Consider the following 18,617-nt stretch of genomic DNA (forward strand, 5'->3'; position numbering starts at 1 on the left):
TTAACTAGCTACTCAGAGGCTGAATCAGCTTAGGTAGCTACTCAAGAAGCTGAGATCTGAAGGCCACTGTTCAAAGCTAGTCAAATCATGAAAATACAAGTGATTATCTCTAAAAAACCAAAAGTGGAACAGTGGCTCAAGTGGTAGAACACTACCTTTGGGCACAGAAGGTTAAGAATAATGCCTACTCAGTATCAAGCCGCAAGAATAATGAATGTATGCATGAGCACATGCACATGTGTGTGCGCGTACTCGCACGAGCGTGCACACACACACACACACACCCTCACACACACACACACAAATGTGTATTTCAATGTGAAGTTCTTTAATTTTAACCTTGCTATACTTTATTTCCCTGTATTAGTTCACAAATTAACAAAATCAGCTAAGCACCTATTTACATACAACTCATGTTTCTCTAAAGTCTACTCTCTCTTTGGAAGTCAGCTTTTATTTGACCCAAAAGTAAATTATTCAGGAAGTCAATTCATCTCTCTCAAGTCTGTTGTATTAGATGATTTTTAGGTTCCTCCTAGGAATATGATTTTGTGTAATCCTGCATCAAGCAGCATATTTCTTTCACGAGAAGGGAAGACACTGTCAAACAATTAATAATAGGTTTTTCTCCACCTGGCGAGCATCTGTAGTTTTACTAACTTCATAAAATTCATGATCTGTCTGTGTATGCCAAAGACTGCTGTGCAAATAAAAAGATCCTTCTCAGAACTTAGCATTTGTATACTATTCATAGGTATGAGGTGTTTAAATATTACTGAAATTTCTTTGGAATAAATAATATTCATCTTGACTATCTTGAGAAAGAAGAATTGGTTTCTCAGCACTTTAGGTAAGAACATGAGTGAAAGAAACAAAAGGAAAAGTGAAGAACAATAATCCGTATATTCAAATCAAACAAAACAACCCAAGAAAACACAAATTAATTCAGTACTCAAGAACCTGCAGAAAATGCAAATAAAAAAAACTATGACAAGCTTATGAATATCCTGACTACATGGGAGCGAACTGTTGTAAGGATAGTGCTTAAAACCCAGACTGGACAGAAAGATCTGTACACAATGCCATGCACCTGTTATTTTAAATTCCAGGAAGAATAACATAAAGTGTACTGAGCCCAAAATCAGATACAAGTAGGAAGCCAGATTCTATCTGAAAAATAATCAGGATAATTTAAGTCTGAGGACATGACAAAGTGGTAAGAACAACCATTTTGGGGGCACAAGACACTCAATTCAAACTCTAATATTATGGGTATTAAAGAAAAAACTATGATTGTAAATAATTGGAATAAATGTAAGATTTGAGTATTTGAGTGGAGAAAAATCCATGAGAGAGATAGAATGAACCCACATTGCAATACTTTCTACTTAAGTGATAATGTTTTGTGGTACTTCAGACAAAACAGTTACTTTGCAAATGGGTATGGATGTGCACTTGGGTGACGGAAATACTCTACTTACACAGGGGTAAATTAAATAGATTTTTTGGGATAGATTGCACTTCTTGAACTAAGAGCCTAGGTGATGTCCCTGAGCTTTTTCTCTCAAGGCTACCACGCTACCACTTTCAGCCACAGTTCCAATTCTGATTTTCTGTCGGTTGTTTGGAGATAAGAGGCTCATGGACTTTCCTGCCCAAGATGGCTTCAAACCACAATCGTCAGATCTCAGCCTCCTGAGTAACCAGGATTCCAGCCATCAATGATTTTAATAATTTAGTAAATTGTGCAGTTCCAGAAGTTATATATTATCTTTATAACCTGTGTAATATATGTGTGTATGTATATATCAATGCATACGGATAGAAATATTTTAGTATATTTTTGTATCTACAATAGATTTGTGAAATAATCCTTCATTATAAAATAAAATGGTAGCCGGGCGCCGGTGGCTCATGCCTGTAACCCTAGCTACTCAGGAGGCTGAGATCTGAGGATTGCAAGTTTAAGCAGACAGGAAAGGAAAGTCCGAGAGATTCTTTTTTTTTTTTTTTTTTTTGGGTCTGGTCGTGGGGCCTGAACTCTGGGCCTGGGCGCTGTCCCTCAGCTCTTCAGCTCAAGGCTAGCGCTCTACCACTTGAGCCACAGGGCCACTTCCGGCTTTATTCTGTTTGCTTATGTGGTGCTGAGGAATCAAACCCAGGGCCTTGAGCATGCAACGCAAGCGCTCTACCACTGAGCCACCTTCCCAGCCCAGTCCGAGAGATTCTTATCTCCAATATACCACTCAAAAACCGGAAGTGGCACTGTGGCCCAAGTGGTGGAGTGCTCGCCTTGAGCTGAAGAGCTGAGGGAGAGCACCCAGGCCCAAGTTCAAGCCCCACGACAGACGAAAAATAAATAAATAAAAATAAAATTAAATGGAAACAAAAGTTAATAAGGAGCAAAACAAAGGGAATTGTCACACGTTTCTTGTTGTTGAATATAATATGAATTGTGAGAATCAGTTTGGCAAAATCATCTCTACTTTAACAAAATGGATAATAACTATTAAATCCAATTCATCTATTTGCCCTTATTGTGCATCCTCACACATGAGTGTCAAAATCAAACCACGGTTTCTGCCTTCATATTTAACTCACCTGTTATAAGTTAGAGGATAGATGAAGTAATCAAATAAAGATTAAAATAATAGTAAGTGAGGCTATGAGTTAGAGCTGAAAATGATTTTAAATATGATAATAGCTAATTAAATTGCATATTTCTTACCTTTACACTATTGTCATGTCCCTCATTCCCACATTAGAAAAGTACATAGAAAGTTCTCACTAAACGCATTATCCTGCCCATGTAATTGTAACTCCTCTGTACAGTATGTTCACAAATAAAATTAAATTAAATTTAAAAAAATAAATAAAAAATAAATAACCAAAAAAAGAAAGTTCTCACTAAATAATATGTACAATTATGAAAAACACTATTGAAAAAATATGGGCACCATGTGGTTTTAGCTTATTGTGACCTGTAGGGGGTAGTGTGTTTTGGAGGATTTGCAATACGTTCTAATGGAGATGAAGAGAGGGATGTGCTTATTCTGGAAAACTGGCTAGAAGATTGTTCCCAGAAAGATAGTGATGAATTCTTCCAAAAGGTTACAGTAAAATCACTTTCACAACCATGTTCACTGCTGCACTATTCACTGTAGAAAACTTAAGGAAACAGCCCAGATGCCCTTTGGCAGAGGGATGGTTAGAGAAAGTGTGGCACATATACACAATTGTATTGCACCCATCCATTATGAAGACTGTTACATTATTTGCAAAGAAATGGATAGATCTAAAAATATGTTAAGTAAACTAAGTCAGAGACACACACACAAAGGACCCATGTTCTGTCTCATATTTGGAAGATAGAACTTTATACAAGTTTTCACAACAATATCAACCAAAGCATTCTATTTGCAGAGAATTTAAAAGGTGTATTTTCTTATAAAATTGAATTTTTAATCCAACAAAATGAATACCAGGAAACTATCATTTAAGATATGAGGGGAATTCAAAGGGAAGGATTAAAAAGAGTTATGGAGGAAAAGAGTGAAGGCATAATATTCAATACAGATAGTATGACAGTAGAAAAAATTAAAGTGGGGTGAGATTTGGAAGGGTGTGGTGAAGTTATGTAAAGATCCATTGTACTTAAAAACTGATTTGTTGAATGGAAATTCACTTGTACAATTATTTAAGATAATAAAAATATAATTAAAAACAATGGAGACTCTTTATCTTAAACTGTGTTCTCTTAAACCATGAGTCAATATAATAGTTTCCTCCTTAGAAATGTTCTTTGCAGGTATTTTCCTCACAGTAACAGAAAAGTGATCAACACAATGCATATCAATACATTACATTGCACATCATAAAGAGACACACTATAAATTCTATTTCCATCTCTTTTAAAAATAAAATTTTTTGCTCTATGAATTGATCAGAGGCATGGATTTTGTGGCTAGTTAGTTCATTGCACATGTCTCTCTTCCTCTCTCTCTTTCATGGTTCTCATAGATAATATGATTGCTCCATAATTATCCTAACTTATTTTGCTTTTATATTTTTGGTTGCATCATTTCACTTTCTGCTCTGCCATTTCCCAAATCATTTACATAGAAGGTATTATTTCCTATTTTCTCATTCCTAGAATAAGCTGCACATGAAGACACCATTGGTCCTCATTTTCAGTCTGTACCTTTTAATACACAGGAAAATCTTTCCTCTGCTTTCTATCAGTTCTCTACTTTCCAGTTAGAATAATTTAGAATAGTAAAAATGGAAAAAGAGAAAATAAATCATTGTGAAAAGACTAACTTTTAATTATATGAATCGCATGTGTTGTTACACTTGTATTTTTGTAATCAACTTTTTAATAACTGTTTTTCATTTCTTGCATCTGAAGGATGAAAAATATGGAATACTTCGCATATTTTCATATCATCCCTGTCCAAGTGGCATGTTAATCTCTATATTGTTGTAATTTATGTATACGTGCTGCTGAAGCATGTAGTATCCTGTAAATTTAAGTAGTTAATGATGTAATCTTTATACAGGCATATATCCTTGGTTGCCTATTTGTAACAAGGAAACCTTATTGTTACTAACAATGCTATTGATCTTATTTCTCTGAAATTCTGTGTATAGTGGAAAAAACATATTGTTCGGTAGATTGCTCACACTTGCAATTATTTGCCAATGACTATTTTAAGTCTTTTTCATTTTAAATTTCATCATATTTTGTAGCCTTTATAGCTAGCTTCAAAGATATGGCTTTTCAAGTACTTATTTATCAACTGAGTTAGCTTTGTGGAGCTAATGGATTCAAAGTAAGCCTTGCTGAAGAGCTACTTCTAAACTTTTGCAGCTTAAAATTTCCCAAATGAGGTCTTACTGGCACAAATGTCTACTGACCTTTTACCCTTCTTCCATGTAGTAACAGACCAACCAGAATATCTTACCCTGACAGCAAAGATTATCTTACTGGAAAAAAAAAAACTAATCATAGTTACAAGGGATCATAGAGAAATAAACAGTTCTGAGTAGAAAGTATTTTATCAAAATATAATTGTTTATTATACCTACCATTTCAAAAGTAGCTAAAGCCAAGAAGGTGAAAAAAAATTGTTCTTATGCATGATTACCTAATGTCCTGTCCTGTCTACCATCCAATCAGGCAGGAACTTACACTACTGAATTTCTACCGCCAAATATTTCCATAGCTCCAGGAGAAGTCCATATTTTTCCTTGATATTAGGCCTTAAATTGGTAATGTTTTAATCACAGTGTTTCCTCTTGCCTCTAGGCTGTAAATCTACAAATGGTAAAGCTTTAGGTCTAACTCTACCAAACTCTGAGGTAGAGATAATGGAATAATACTGTAAAACAGAGTTGCCTTTGATACCCTAACCACAACAGAACAATGAAAAACATTTCCTTAGATTACATACAGTTATATATTTTATATTTATATGTGCTAATTTTATGTTTCACACAATGAAAGTTGCTAGAATTAATCGATAATTTGACAAATAATTTGATATTTATTACAATAAATAGATAGGAATATAAATAATTAGGTTTAGAATATTTATTAGAATATAAGAAGTATCAATGCAATGTCTTCGATATAAACTTGTGATACCTTCTAAGTGTTCTTAGTCTCCTGAATTCACATGGTAAAAGAAAATGTTGTTTTCCTTTAATCTGTAAGGGATTTTACTCTGCTGCTCTGTATATTGTTTTAACTCGCTGGACTCAGAATGGTTTTCCCCATATTTCTGATCATACCCAAATTTTGCTGATATGATGTCCAAAAGGTATTATTCTTCTACAGGATCCACGCGTCCTAGGATCCTAGGTCCTAGTTATCTGTATCATCAGATAAGAAGGGCAAGTATTCACACCTAGGCCCATGCCACATGCCAACAGAAAGTAATTGAAGACTCATCTCAACTCCTCATTTCCTATAATAATTCAGGGCCCCAATTACACAGGATTTAGCAGTAAGCAATTGTGAAATGCAAGGCAACTTAAAATGAAAGATGAGATCACAAAATCTGAGAGAAACTACTGTAATTCACACTTTCAATTTACAGATGACCAGCCCATATTAGTGAACAAGATCACAAATGTCACAAGAATATTTTTAATACCCCTCTCCTAATGATTAATGAAAGATTTCAGTCCAGTATAAGTAGGCCAAAAAATAGTTCCTGGAAGGATAGATCCATAATTTTTCTACCAAGGATAGGAAAACTTGACTTAGAAGTCAAATATAATTCAGAAAAACATGCATGCCAGCAAGTGCTTTACCACTGAGTCACCTTCCCAGCCCCTCAAATAAACTTTTTAAAGGCACATTCGCCAAAATGACATTTGACAATTATATACTTAGTAACAAAAGTTTTTCAAGTGGAAGGAGCAAGTTACAATAGAGTTGATTTATTATCCTGCACTAATACCAAACAGGTTCAACCATTCCTTAAATTATAGAAATAGTAGCCCCGACCATTTGTGTTGTTCAGTAGATGCCTTCCAGAAATGTGTTACCTAGATCAGCCTCCCATATTTCAAGCCTAAACATTAGCTAATAAAGTAAATTTCATCAAATAATAAAGTACATTTTAAAAGATCACGAATAGTTGCATTATCATGTTGTTTGATGTTTTCCTTAAGAAATATGACTTTAAGTCTTGAATATGGGTACTCATGAGAGATGTGACAAACATAAAATCTGTCTTCTATTTCTATCATATTCCTCCACAGTAATAAATTTTAGTTTTCTTCTTTTCCCAAAAGTTATACGTAGTAGAGAATATTATCCCATGTAAAGTAAAATAATCACAAACCATTGTACAAAGCCATTTATAAAAACTGGTAGTTAGGAAAACATTCTAAGCCATTTTTAAACTTTCTTGTTGAATAAAGATTAATCTTCCAAATGGATGAGAATAAAATCATGTCTAGGTGCTTCACGTCTCCAGTCTTGCAAATTGTTATTGCAGATGAATTAATTATGGAAATATAAGCTGATATCAGTTCAAGTATATGCAGGATTGAAATGCCATAGAATGTATATAAACCTGTCAAAGTATGAACAGACAGTTTAACAGAATGACTATCAAGAAGTTGAAACCAGAGAAGAATATTAGTAAAAACAGAATGAATGAAAAATGAAAAAGTGGCAAGCACAACTAGAATACTCAATGTACACATGTGATAAAGGAAGTGGTAAATCTGAAATAAATCTTGGAGAAGGAGTTGGTTGAGAATGATAGAAGGAGTGACTGTGATCCAGGAGCATTGGACAATTACATGGACATATTTAATTGTAACACAATTGCACAACCTTTTGAAATTTATTTAAAAGCACAACAAAAATCAAACACATAAAAATCACAACCAAACAGCAAACTCTACAGAGTATGAATATGATCTCTCAAAATATTAAATAGTTAATCAAGGGCAGTATGTGAAAAGCAAACCAACTGTTCAAAGAGGGCAGTTTGGGGTAGGGGAGAATTTTGAACAGATTTAAATAGATTGTCTAAGGTTATAAATCACCTACATCTGCAGCAAATATTTTCTAATGGGAGATCTTTGTCTGAACTGGATATTCCAGTCCTGAGATACATTTGATAGCTGGTGAATATAGAATGGAAGAAACAAGATCAAAACCCATTACTCTGTTGGAGAGAAAACAGTCCTCTATGTTTTCTCTCATCTCTCTTTACTACTCTTTTTCATACTTTTCAGTCAAGTGATTTTGAATTATATCTTTCCTTCTTTGTTCTGGCAAAATAATCGGTCAAAGTAATTCACTAAAGATTATTTGCCATTTTTTCTATTATGCTTTTTATTTGTCCAAGCGAGTCCATTAAACTTCCCTCTTGAATTTGGTTGCCACGAAAACCCAACATCTATGATAATGAGGACAAACTCTCAGGTAAAACCTTTTCTCCAAAAAACCAGTCCAAGAAGCTGTGATCACAAATATTTAGCTATACTGTTTTTTCTTTTACCTTGAAAGTATTCTTATGTCTAAAGTGCCCACAAAAATAAGTACTCCACCACTTTTTGGTTCAATTACTTCTAACCTCAAAGATATAATTTGCTAACAAGATGCTTAGAGGAAAGCGAAGAATACTCCACTTTTATCTTCTCACTTAAGATTCTCGTTAGATACCATATCAGGAACAGTGAAGTTATTCTTTTCAAAATTACTTCAATAGATTATTTTTCTCTTGGTCTTGCATTTGCTTAACAAGATGTATGGAGAAGAATAGAGTTAAATCACCGATACCTTGGATGACAGTGTCTGTTACAAAGGACAATACTTCGATGACCTATTTCTATGTCCTCCTCTTAGCTCTTACCTGATTTCCAATTAATCACAGCTTCTTGGGTTAAAGTCTAGTGAAGTGGAAGGACTATAAGACCTCTCCCACTGCTACGTCTTCATGGTTTCTCTTTTAAAACTATTTTATTTGGATGTGGAACTTATTTTTATGTCTTCATTCGATCTAGTGTGCATTGAAGTGAGACAAATAGGCTCTGTAAAACCACTTTATGTAGGTAAAATATTAAGACAATCTATTTTAAAAAGTTTTGGCCTCCCTCCATTGCTGAAGCTAATATGCTTAGCTAGGGCTTCGAAGAATACTGTTTTCTTACTTTTTCCATTTGCTCTTCTTTTCTGATCCCAAAACTTTTTGGCTTATGTAATAAGAGAAGTCTTCACAGTCTCATGTTAATAATGATATTATATTTTTGAGCCACTTAGAAATGCGAAATCATTTGTTTGAAGTATCCAATCAGATTTTTTTCTGTGTTTCAGTGCTTTATATGCAAAGACATTGTGGAAAGTATTATAAACAGAAAAGTGTAAACCCAATATCTTCTTTCATTGTAGAGGGCACTTTCCCCTAAACAGTTTGCACACAATTATCTTTTTCAGAGAATTACTGTTTAGTAAGTAAAGGTCAAATCACAATTTTGATGTCTTTTTTTTTTTTTTTGTCGGTCGTGGGGCTTGAACTCTGGGCCTGGGCGCTGTCCCTCAGCTCTTCAGCTCAAGGCGAGCGCTCTACCACTTGAGCTACAGCGCCACTTCCGGTTTTCTGGTGGTTTATTGGAGATAGGAGTCTCATGGTCTCTCCTGCCCGGGCTGGCTTTGAACCGCGATCCTCAGATCTCAGCCTCCTGTGTAGCTAGGATTACAGGCGTGAGCCACCAGCACCCGGCTTTGATGTCTTTTTTTAAAGAACTTTGAATTTAAATTCCACTACAACCTTGTTTCACACAGTAAGAGTATATTTTTTGGGTAAGGAAAATTCTTAAGGTAACCTACAGGATTTACAGCAAGGTTTGTGAGGTTTGTCTGTTTAGTGTGAAAAAGAGCCATCTTCACCCACATCACTCCCTCTCAGCTAAGTCTCCATGGATTTCTTTGCATGAAAGCCTATTCTCCCAGGCAATTTTATTTTTTTTAATAGGCTAAGTTGTTAAAAAGTTTGAACAATTAAAATTTACCTGTCATAACTTTAAAACTCTTTTGAAATTCCTTTAACAGAATCGCGAATTCACCAATCCTAATTCCATCTTTACCATATTAAACAGTTAAATGTTGTTTTCATGATATCATGTCCATGCAACTATTATTTTCCAGGGCCTTTGTTATGTTATATATATGACCATATATGCTGATGCTAAGCAAAATAAAATCCAAGATATGGAAACAGAGATTTTTATTTGCGGTTGTTGTTTTTAATGTACTATGTGATTTCTATTTTCTTTTGACATTTTTCCCTATGGTTTATTCCCTGCTGTTTTTGATTTGGATACCCTGTGTACTGGTATACATTTACCTTAATTACGGAAAGGAATAGGAACAACAAAATGGTGAGAAATAGGACAAAGGGCAAACCAATGCAATAACAATGCTCTCAAGACAATATGATGAAAATGTACATTACAACTTGTGAGGGGTATTGTGGTGACGGAAAACTGAGAAAAATGAGAAAGGGGATAACAAGTTTGAAACATTATGTATTCACTACCTTACAATTACTGTAACTCCACTGTACATAACTTTGACAAGAAAATTAAATTAAATAAATAAGCTACATGAAATAAAATTTCACTGTATTGGTATAGTAAATATTATTATTTTTTAGTAACTTTTAAAAATCAATACTATTTGGCATTAAATTTGAATTAATTATACCTTTTTAATCAGAGGGCCATCAACTTGAATGTTATCCAACTAGACAATATTTTCACAATATACTTGCCAATATTTTGAAAAAAGAATAAATTTAAACTTTCTCATACAAAAACAGTAAACAGTTTCATTCAATGGAAACCCATAACTTTTAAAAGTAAATAAGTTGTTAAGAGGACAGAATATATGTGTTCTTCAAAATTCCTATGACTAATATCTACTCATTTTCAAATTCTGAACATTCCTACCTGAGAGATTCAAAAGAATACCTGTTTGCATGTTATGTAATTCTGCAATAGATTCATATTCCAATGGGTTGCTACAGATTGAGAAATAAACAGAAAAATAGCCACATTCTGGTAAAGGATAAAACTATGAAGCATCTGTAATAATTAATTTTTCAAGAGTAAGCAATTGTTTATCAGGGTAAGCTATTATTTATGTGACCATCAATCCGAAGACTTATGCCATAAAGTCATCATACCCCAACAGTTTCCAAGGTGTAGGGTGCACCTCAAAGGTTCCCTTAATTTACAACACTAATAGCTTATCTTTATTGTGAAAAATACTACACCTCTGCTAATGTGATGCCCTCCATGTTCTGGAAAGAACACCACAATAAACTGTGTTGCATCATTTTCCCACCCCTAGTATTCTTGAGATCAGACCATTTGCAAATATTATTTATATTTATACTTTTTTAATTACCATAGATATTCAGGATGCTAAGAGCGCAATGTTACAGTTAAAAGCAAACCCAGGCAGGAAGGTTCCTTAGATGCTTATCTCCAATAAACTTCTCAGCAAAAGCCAGACACAAGTGGCACTGAGATTGAAATGGTAGGGCACAAGCCTTGAGCATGAACAGGCTCAGAGACAGTGTCCAGGACCAGAGTTCAAGCACTAGGACAAACCAATAAAACAAAAAAATGAAAACAAACCCCAATCTTGCATTTTTCTCATTGTATACAGAGGCACATAATTAAGGGAATTGCTTCCTGTGTTACATAGGTAGAAGAAAAAGATGTCACACAATTATTCTCCTCATACTATGTTATACCAAAGCTTCAAAAAATTGCTTTTGATAAATTTATAAATTAATATCATGCATTTCTTGGCAACTCTGTCTACATTATTCACATTATCATTTTATACATGAATTGTTGGAATTATCTATTAACTAATTTCTAATTATATCTCTCTTGAAAGAATATTCTAGGCAAGTAGACCGCAAGAATCATTTGTGAATTTGTCAATTAAACCCTCTATTTAAAAATAATTTTGGGGCTGGGAAGGTGGCTCAGTGGTAGACTGCTTGCCTTACAGGCATGAGGCCCTGGGTTCGATTCCTCCACACCACATAAGCGAAAAAACTCGGAAGTGGTGCTGTGGCTCAAGTGGTAGAGTACTAGCTTTGAGCTGAAGAGCTGAGGGAAAGTGTGCAGCCCCAGAGTTCAGGCCACACAACTGACAAAAAAAGAAAAGAATTTTGAAATATCTAATAGAATATGAAATTACAAACAAAACCAAAATATTTATTTTAAATCTCAATTCTAATTTAGCAACATTTACAAAGTCCTACATTAGATAAACTTTGCTATTTCTCCAGGCTTAAGCCTTTGTAATCCTTCATCATTTCTTTGGAATCCAACAGAATGATGATTACTTACTTTCTCAAATTTTGGAAGGTAATCATGAGTCATTTTGCATCTAGGAATGTTCTGTAATGGAGAGAGAATTTAAAACACAAGTGAGGATTATATATGAGTTGCATTTCAATAGGAAACTTGACTTCGCAAAAAATGACAAAATTAGCCCAGCATTCCAACTGTGTATTCCTTTCTTGTTTGCTTTGTTTTATTAAGACAAAATTATACTACCTGGTCCAGGGAAGGTATCACTATGTAATTCCACTCTCTAATCTTCTGTTTTAGTCTGAGTGCTAGAATTCTAGGCTTATATCACATTGCCCTGCCATAGTTTCTTGTTGTATTTAATCTAAATACAGATTACCAATTCTGAATTTCTCCAGTGATATTACCCACTACACTGCTCAGACTGTTCCTGTACAATTTTCAAACATTTTCTAACATTTGACACAGGATATGAACATTTTCAGATGCACCTGCGGGGTCTCTGATTCATTCCTCAATGGATCCGATACCTTTAATAATGATTACTTGACTCTCTTACTATCTCTGGTCCCTACCTATGTAATATTCTCAAATACTTTTGAAAAAAGTAACTTGAGGACTTTCTAATATTAAAAATTATCACATAATTCTAGTCTTACTCAGGACATATTTTCTATTGTTTTGTAATTTTTCTACATATTATGAGAGTCATTTCATTTGTGCATTTGTGTGTGCACATATAAGTGCCTCTGTGTTTATGTGTATGTTTGTATATATGTACACAAAAGCCTCAAGCTCTTATTCATAAATCTTGCTCATGACTGGTATTCCATCACCTGAGCCATTCTTCCAATACAGCTTTTGGCTCCTCAATTATAGGTACTGTTGCAAAGACTGTTCTAGCCTAGCTGGTTGCAAACTGAACTTCCCAGACTCCATTACATTCTTAGGTTTTATTTCTCCAGAAGTATCAACTTTTAAGCTATAAACATTTTTGTGAGTGTAAAGTCTATGCTGTAGCCGAGATTTTTAACTCAAGAATTCAAATAAAGATAGATTAATATACCCATTACATATCCTGAGTGTACACTGTTAGAAATGTGATCGTAAGCTGAGTGGTGGTGAGATCTGAGGATTGGGGTTCAAAGCCAGCCCGGGTAAGAAAGTACTGGAGACACTTTTCTGCAATTAACTACAAGAAAACTGGAAGTTGCACTGTGGATCAAGTGGTAGAGCATTAGCCTTGAGCTGAATAGCAGAGGAACAGTGCCCAGGCCCAGAGTTCAAGTGCCAAGACCACCACCAACAACAATAAATATATAAGGAAAGAAAAAGAAATATCATCTTAGCCAGCAGTTCATTGCTAGTATAAGCCCTGTTCTCTCAAGATGGACTTTTTTTCCATTTAAGTCCATGCTTTTATATCTGACTTGCATTGGAACCAGAATTATACTTCCATTATACTTTCTACAGAGTTGTGTGATTAGCAAGTGTGATTTAGAAAGGGAGTGGCTTCATACTTCGTGTTCCACCTAGGAGTAATGCTTTCTCTACATCACTCCCATAAATCTACATACTGGACTTGGCTTTATTGTTTCAATGTTGTCTTATTTGTAGAGTCTTCTATAGTGTATTGAACCCATATACTTTAACACAGAACTTCTCTTTCTCCTATTATTGCTATAGTTTCCCTTACTGTTAATTCATATACACGGGAAATAATGTGCTGTACATACACTCACAAAAGGAATGATCTGAGAACCTTCTTCCCATTTACAATTCACTTTAATTTACAGAGACCTTAAAAAGTTTGAACTCAATATACTCATGGATAATATATTTATAAGCAATATAATTTTCATATTTTCTCTTTACTAAGTTTTCTCTGAAACACGTGTTACCTCATGTCCAAAGGTGTCCTTGTGTTATTTCAGTGAAGCCAGTAAACATTTATTATACCTCAAGCAGCACCATCAATTGTTACTGGAAGTAATGGTAACTGGATGTGGAAACTGATCCCAGGAGAGGAATGGAACATAGAGGAATGACAAAGTTCAAGTTAACTTGTGCTTTCCTTTTTACTGTACAAGAAAAGAATCCCAAGGCTTGAAGGAAACTCTGTTCTTGACTTTTTCAAATATGTTCTTTACTCATATAAAACTTTTCTGTAAAGTTCTAGTTGAGAGTATTACAAAAATAATGTGCCATTTGAAAGCCATCATAGAACAAAAGGAAATAACGTTGTTTAAAAAGTGTTCTACTGCAAAGAAACAAAGACATGGAGGTTTAAAGTGCCTTATGGATGGATATTTCACCCCTGAGAGGAATCACTATTTGCAGGAGTCAGTTATCAATTTCTTTAGTCTGTCCTGAGTTCTCCAGAGCAATAAGGATTCCAGAAAAGCAGGATCCAGTGAGTATGATCACCAAAAGGAGCCTCTTTTCAAATGAGTACTCCTTTAAGGAGGATCCCAAAGAAATATCTGGGTTTTTTTGTTTGCTTGTTTGGTTCGTTTGTGCTGGTTCTGGGGCTTGAATCCAGAAGCTGGACCCTGTCCCTGAACAATTTTCTTTCCTGCCCACCTGCCCCCAAAGCTAGTACTCAACTGCTTGAGCCAAAACTCTACTTGTGCTTTTTTGGTGTTTAATTAAAAATGAATTTGAGAGACTATCCTGCCTGGGTTAGCTTTGAACTAAGATAGTAAGAAAGCTAAGTGACATCAACTGAATAGACTTCTCTTTTGAAATAACTAATATTTGATGAAATTTTTTGTAAAGCTAATATTTGACTATTTTTAAAAGTAGAGAATATGTCCAGCAAAGAAGCCATAAAGTAAGTAATTCAGCAAAAGTAGGTGCATTGAATCATTTTGGAATTTATTTTTCGGCTTGGGAAGATTATTAATTTTGTCATTCCTTTGGGGGAAACAAAGTCATCTTTCACTTTATTTGTTGGTCATGGGGCTTGAACTCTGATCCTGGGCGCTGTCCCTCAGCTCTTCAGGTCAAGTTGAGTGCTCTACTACTTTTGCTACAGAACCACTTCCGGGTTACCTGTGTTTAATTGAAGATAAGGGTCTCATGGGCTTTCCTGACCAGGCTGTCTTTCAACCACAATCCTCTGGTCTCAACATTCTGAGTAGCTAGTATTACAGGCGTGAACCACCAGCACCTGGCTCATATTTGCATTTATGTGCACTGAATGACACTATGTAGACAAACAATGGAAATTTGAACCAAATGATGCCATTGCAGCTTTTCAGAAAATTTGAGGTAGCAATAATATGTCCTCCTTTTCCATTCTGTTACATTAATGACTCATTAGCTATGGGATCCCTCCATTAACATCCTCTACCATCTGTATTGGTGTATTTAGTATCAGGAAATGTTCATAGAGAAATATAGAAAGACAGATTTTTAGAAAGCAAAGGATATCGAGTATGAAAGAACAGCATAGAGAGAGATACATTTATCACACAGAGATTAATAACTAGCCTAAGAGATTTAGAATGCTAAAGGCAATGAGGAATAAGCCTAGTTGAAAACTAGTTCTTCAATAACCAAAATTGTTTTCTAGAACAATTTCTGGTATACCTTAGTTACTATCATTTATTCCTTCCATCTGGAGTTATTTTTTCTCTTGTGTCACAACTGTTAATTAGCCTCTGCCTTTTTTTGCAGTCACTGACCAAAAAGGTTTCCAAATGTCACTTAGATTACCCTTCTCTTTGTGATTAGCAGTGACCACACAAAATCCTGGAATCTTTGAATTTCCAGAATTAATCTTCACCTGAAATCTAAGCACATTACTGGCATTAATTGCTGTGACCTAATGACCTAATGAATTAGGGACTACTGTCAGGTTTCAGTTTGGAAGGAGCAATTATATATTCAAAGTAGGGATTCTTTATTTTGCATTTACTAGTTTTTTCTTTTATATTGTGAAAATACTGTACAGAAGGGTTACAATTACAGGGGCAAGATGAGTACATTTCTTATCAAGCATTGTATCCTCCTACTTTGGTTCCCCTTCTGACCCCCTCCCATCCTCCACCTGCCCCCAGACCCAATCCTCCTTCCCATCCCCCCCACCAAAGTTGTAAAGTTCGTTTTTGACATAACGACTTGCATATCTCATTGTTGCAATGGGTCCACCTGTATCCCTATTTAAATGACGTGTTTTTTCCCTTCCCCTCCACAAATTATATCATTATCAAGTACAGTGAAAGCAAGGGTTATACCCTGGGTGAGGGAAATACAAAACAACCAAGAAATAATTTATAAATGTGTTAGAAAAATATCACATGAAAGAAAAAACATTTAAATACATATCTTAGGGTTCATTTCCCTAACAGCAACTTATCTGATCATTTCTGCTTGACTCAGACATACACTAGTTATTGCAAATAAGGGAAACCCAGGGCTTTTTTTTTCCTTCCTTCCTTCCTTCCTTCCTTCCTTCCTTCCTTCCTTCCTTCCTTCCTTCCTTTCTTTCTTTCTTTCTTTCTTTCTTTCTTTCTTTCTTTCTTTCTTTCTTTCTTTCTTTCTTTCATTCTTTCTTTCTTTCTTTCTTTCATTCTTTCTTTCTTTCTTTCTCTATTTTCCTTTCTTTCTGTCTTTCTGTCTTTCTTTTTTTGCTCAAGGCTAGCCTTCTACCACTTGAGGCACAGCACCACTTCCAGTTTTTTTTGTTTATGTGGTAATGGGGAATTTAACCCAGGGTTTCATGCATGTTAGGCAATCAATTTACCATGAAGCCACATTCACAAAGCCCTAAATGACTTTCTTAAGATGGCATTACATTTTCATTCCATAACTATATCATAATTTTGGCCAGGTGCTAGAAAATGATGTAAAAAACAATACAATACAGTAAGTCCAGGAAGGTTGGATGGAAAATGAATAACCATCATGGTCTAGCCAGGGCACAGAGGGGCTTATGTCATGGAGCTGTTTCAACAGTCTGAGCTAGACAGCTCCTGACCCACAGCCCACTTCCTGAATGAGAGGGCTACCTTGGGTTCCAGGCACATAGGGACACTGGGCCACCTCATCCAGAAAACATTCAACCAGTTACTATGTGAGAGACGAAGAAAGAAAATCAGAATTATGCTTAAGTTGGGTGCCAGTGGCTCAGAACTCTAATCTTAGCTACACAGGAGGCTGAGATATGATGATCATGGTTCATAGCCAGTCCGGGCAGAAACGTCTGTGGGACTCTTATCTTCAAACAACCACCAGAAAACCGGAAGTGCCCTCAAGTGGTAGAGCACTAGCCTTGATCTGAAGAGCTTGGGAACGGCGCCCAGGCCTAGAGTTCAAGACCCACAACTGACAAGAAGTGATTCCCACCACATCAAGTGGACTGAATAGCACCCATTGTCCCAAGGAGCATGGTAGAGAAGTCAGGCTGAGCTTCCTGTGACCTTGAGGTCATAAGTAGGTCACCCAGCTTCTCTGTGCATCTGTTTCCTCAGCTGAAAAACTCAACAGAGTGAAGGATCCCCTTCCTCATGGGGATAGAGTAATGATGAGAGCCATGTTTTGTTTCATAATCCCACACCTGTTGCACAATTAATAACAGACCCCACCTAAGCCTTTTCAGGGTATCTTCCTGTCATATGCTCACAGAATTGCTGAGAACCTTATCTGAAGGATGCTCCCTCTGTGCCTAGCCATGCTCCACAGAACCCTCTGTATGAATCCCTTGTTTCCTCACAACTGTCCTCTGAGGAGACTGAAGTCTGATGGTTTCGGCACTATCCAGAACTTCATCTGTGGTCAAGAATCTGCTGGCATGGACTAAAAGTTTGGGATAATCTATCTAAACCAATAACTGAGCATGGCGCTACATGTCTACCATCCCAACTACAGAGGACCATGCTTGGGGGAGCATACCTGTCACAGATAGGAGGACCCCGATCCAGCACAGCCTGAGTCTCTATTCAGTCTCTTTCTCAGAAATGCCCAAGACAGAAAGGTGGCTCCTCAGAGCCAGGGAGAGGAAACAAGCAGGGGTCAGGGGGACCCCAGCGGAGTGTCTTTCCAGCGGTAGGGGTAGTGTTGGGGCAGCCACTCACCTGTGCTGCTCAGAGAAGCTGTTGGCAGCTGTGACAGGTGGGAAGAGCAGTGATGGAGGTGGCATTGTGGATACATGGGCCCAGAGCAGAAGACCAGGGGCAGGGACCTGGTTGGGGCCTTATGACTGCTGGAGTGCTCCATTGCCTGAGGTTTGAAACCCAGCACCGCAAGAAGTGGGGAGGGAGGTGGGGCGCTGGTGGGAGCATCAATTTCCTACTATACTCCAAACTCTCCTCAAGTCTCTTGCTGATCACTCAACCACCTCTACCTTCCTCAACTTCTGGTAGTGTTGTAAACAAACAGAGGGAATCCTGGTGCTCCCCCGCATCATGGAATGCGGGCGTGGTCACCATTCTTGTATCTCATTGGTCAGAAAGGAACATGAAAGAATGGGGGTGTGGCTGTAATCCTGTGATGCAAGCAGTATGGGCAGAGCAAGATGACAGCGGCTCGCCTAGCCTTTTTTCCCAAGGAACTCTGTCCAATGCAGTTGGGGACAAAAGAGTAACCTGCTTTAGCTGGATGGCTGCACAGATTGTTGTGTATGTCTGTTTGTTGCCAATCCTGGACCTTAAACTCAAGATCTGGACACAGTCTGTGAGCTGCTTTTGCTCAAGGCTGGCCCTCCACACTTGATATGTTGGCACTGAAGTTGGAAAGGAGTCTCAAGAACT

At 36.4% G+C, this 18,617-nt stretch overlaps 1 long non-coding RNA gene and 1 pseudogene across 1 annotated transcript; both read right to left on the minus strand.

Annotated features, from left to right (window-relative positions):
* Nucleotides 1-4,412: 4,412 nt before the first annotated feature.
* On the minus strand, nt 4,413-4,512 carry LOC138815823 (U6 spliceosomal RNA; annotated as a pseudogene).
* A 2,376-nt stretch (nt 4,513-6,888) lies between these two features.
* On the minus strand, nt 6,889-18,215 carry LOC138815818 (uncharacterized). The gene is made up of 3 exons (XR_011368492.1): nt 17,943-18,215; nt 11,899-11,949; nt 6,889-7,088 (listed from the first exon to the last, which is right to left on the minus strand). It is a non-coding gene; the product is annotated as an uncharacterized lncRNA (long non-coding RNA).
* Nucleotides 18,216-18,617: the final 402 nt, after the last annotated feature.

This window comes from Dipodomys merriami, unplaced genomic scaffold (assembly GCF_024711535.1).
Source record: "Dipodomys merriami isolate MVZ:Mamm:240054 unplaced genomic scaffold, mDipMer1.0.p SCAF_671, whole genome shotgun sequence".
Taxonomy (NCBI): domain Eukaryota; kingdom Metazoa; phylum Chordata; class Mammalia; order Rodentia; family Heteromyidae; genus Dipodomys; species Dipodomys merriami.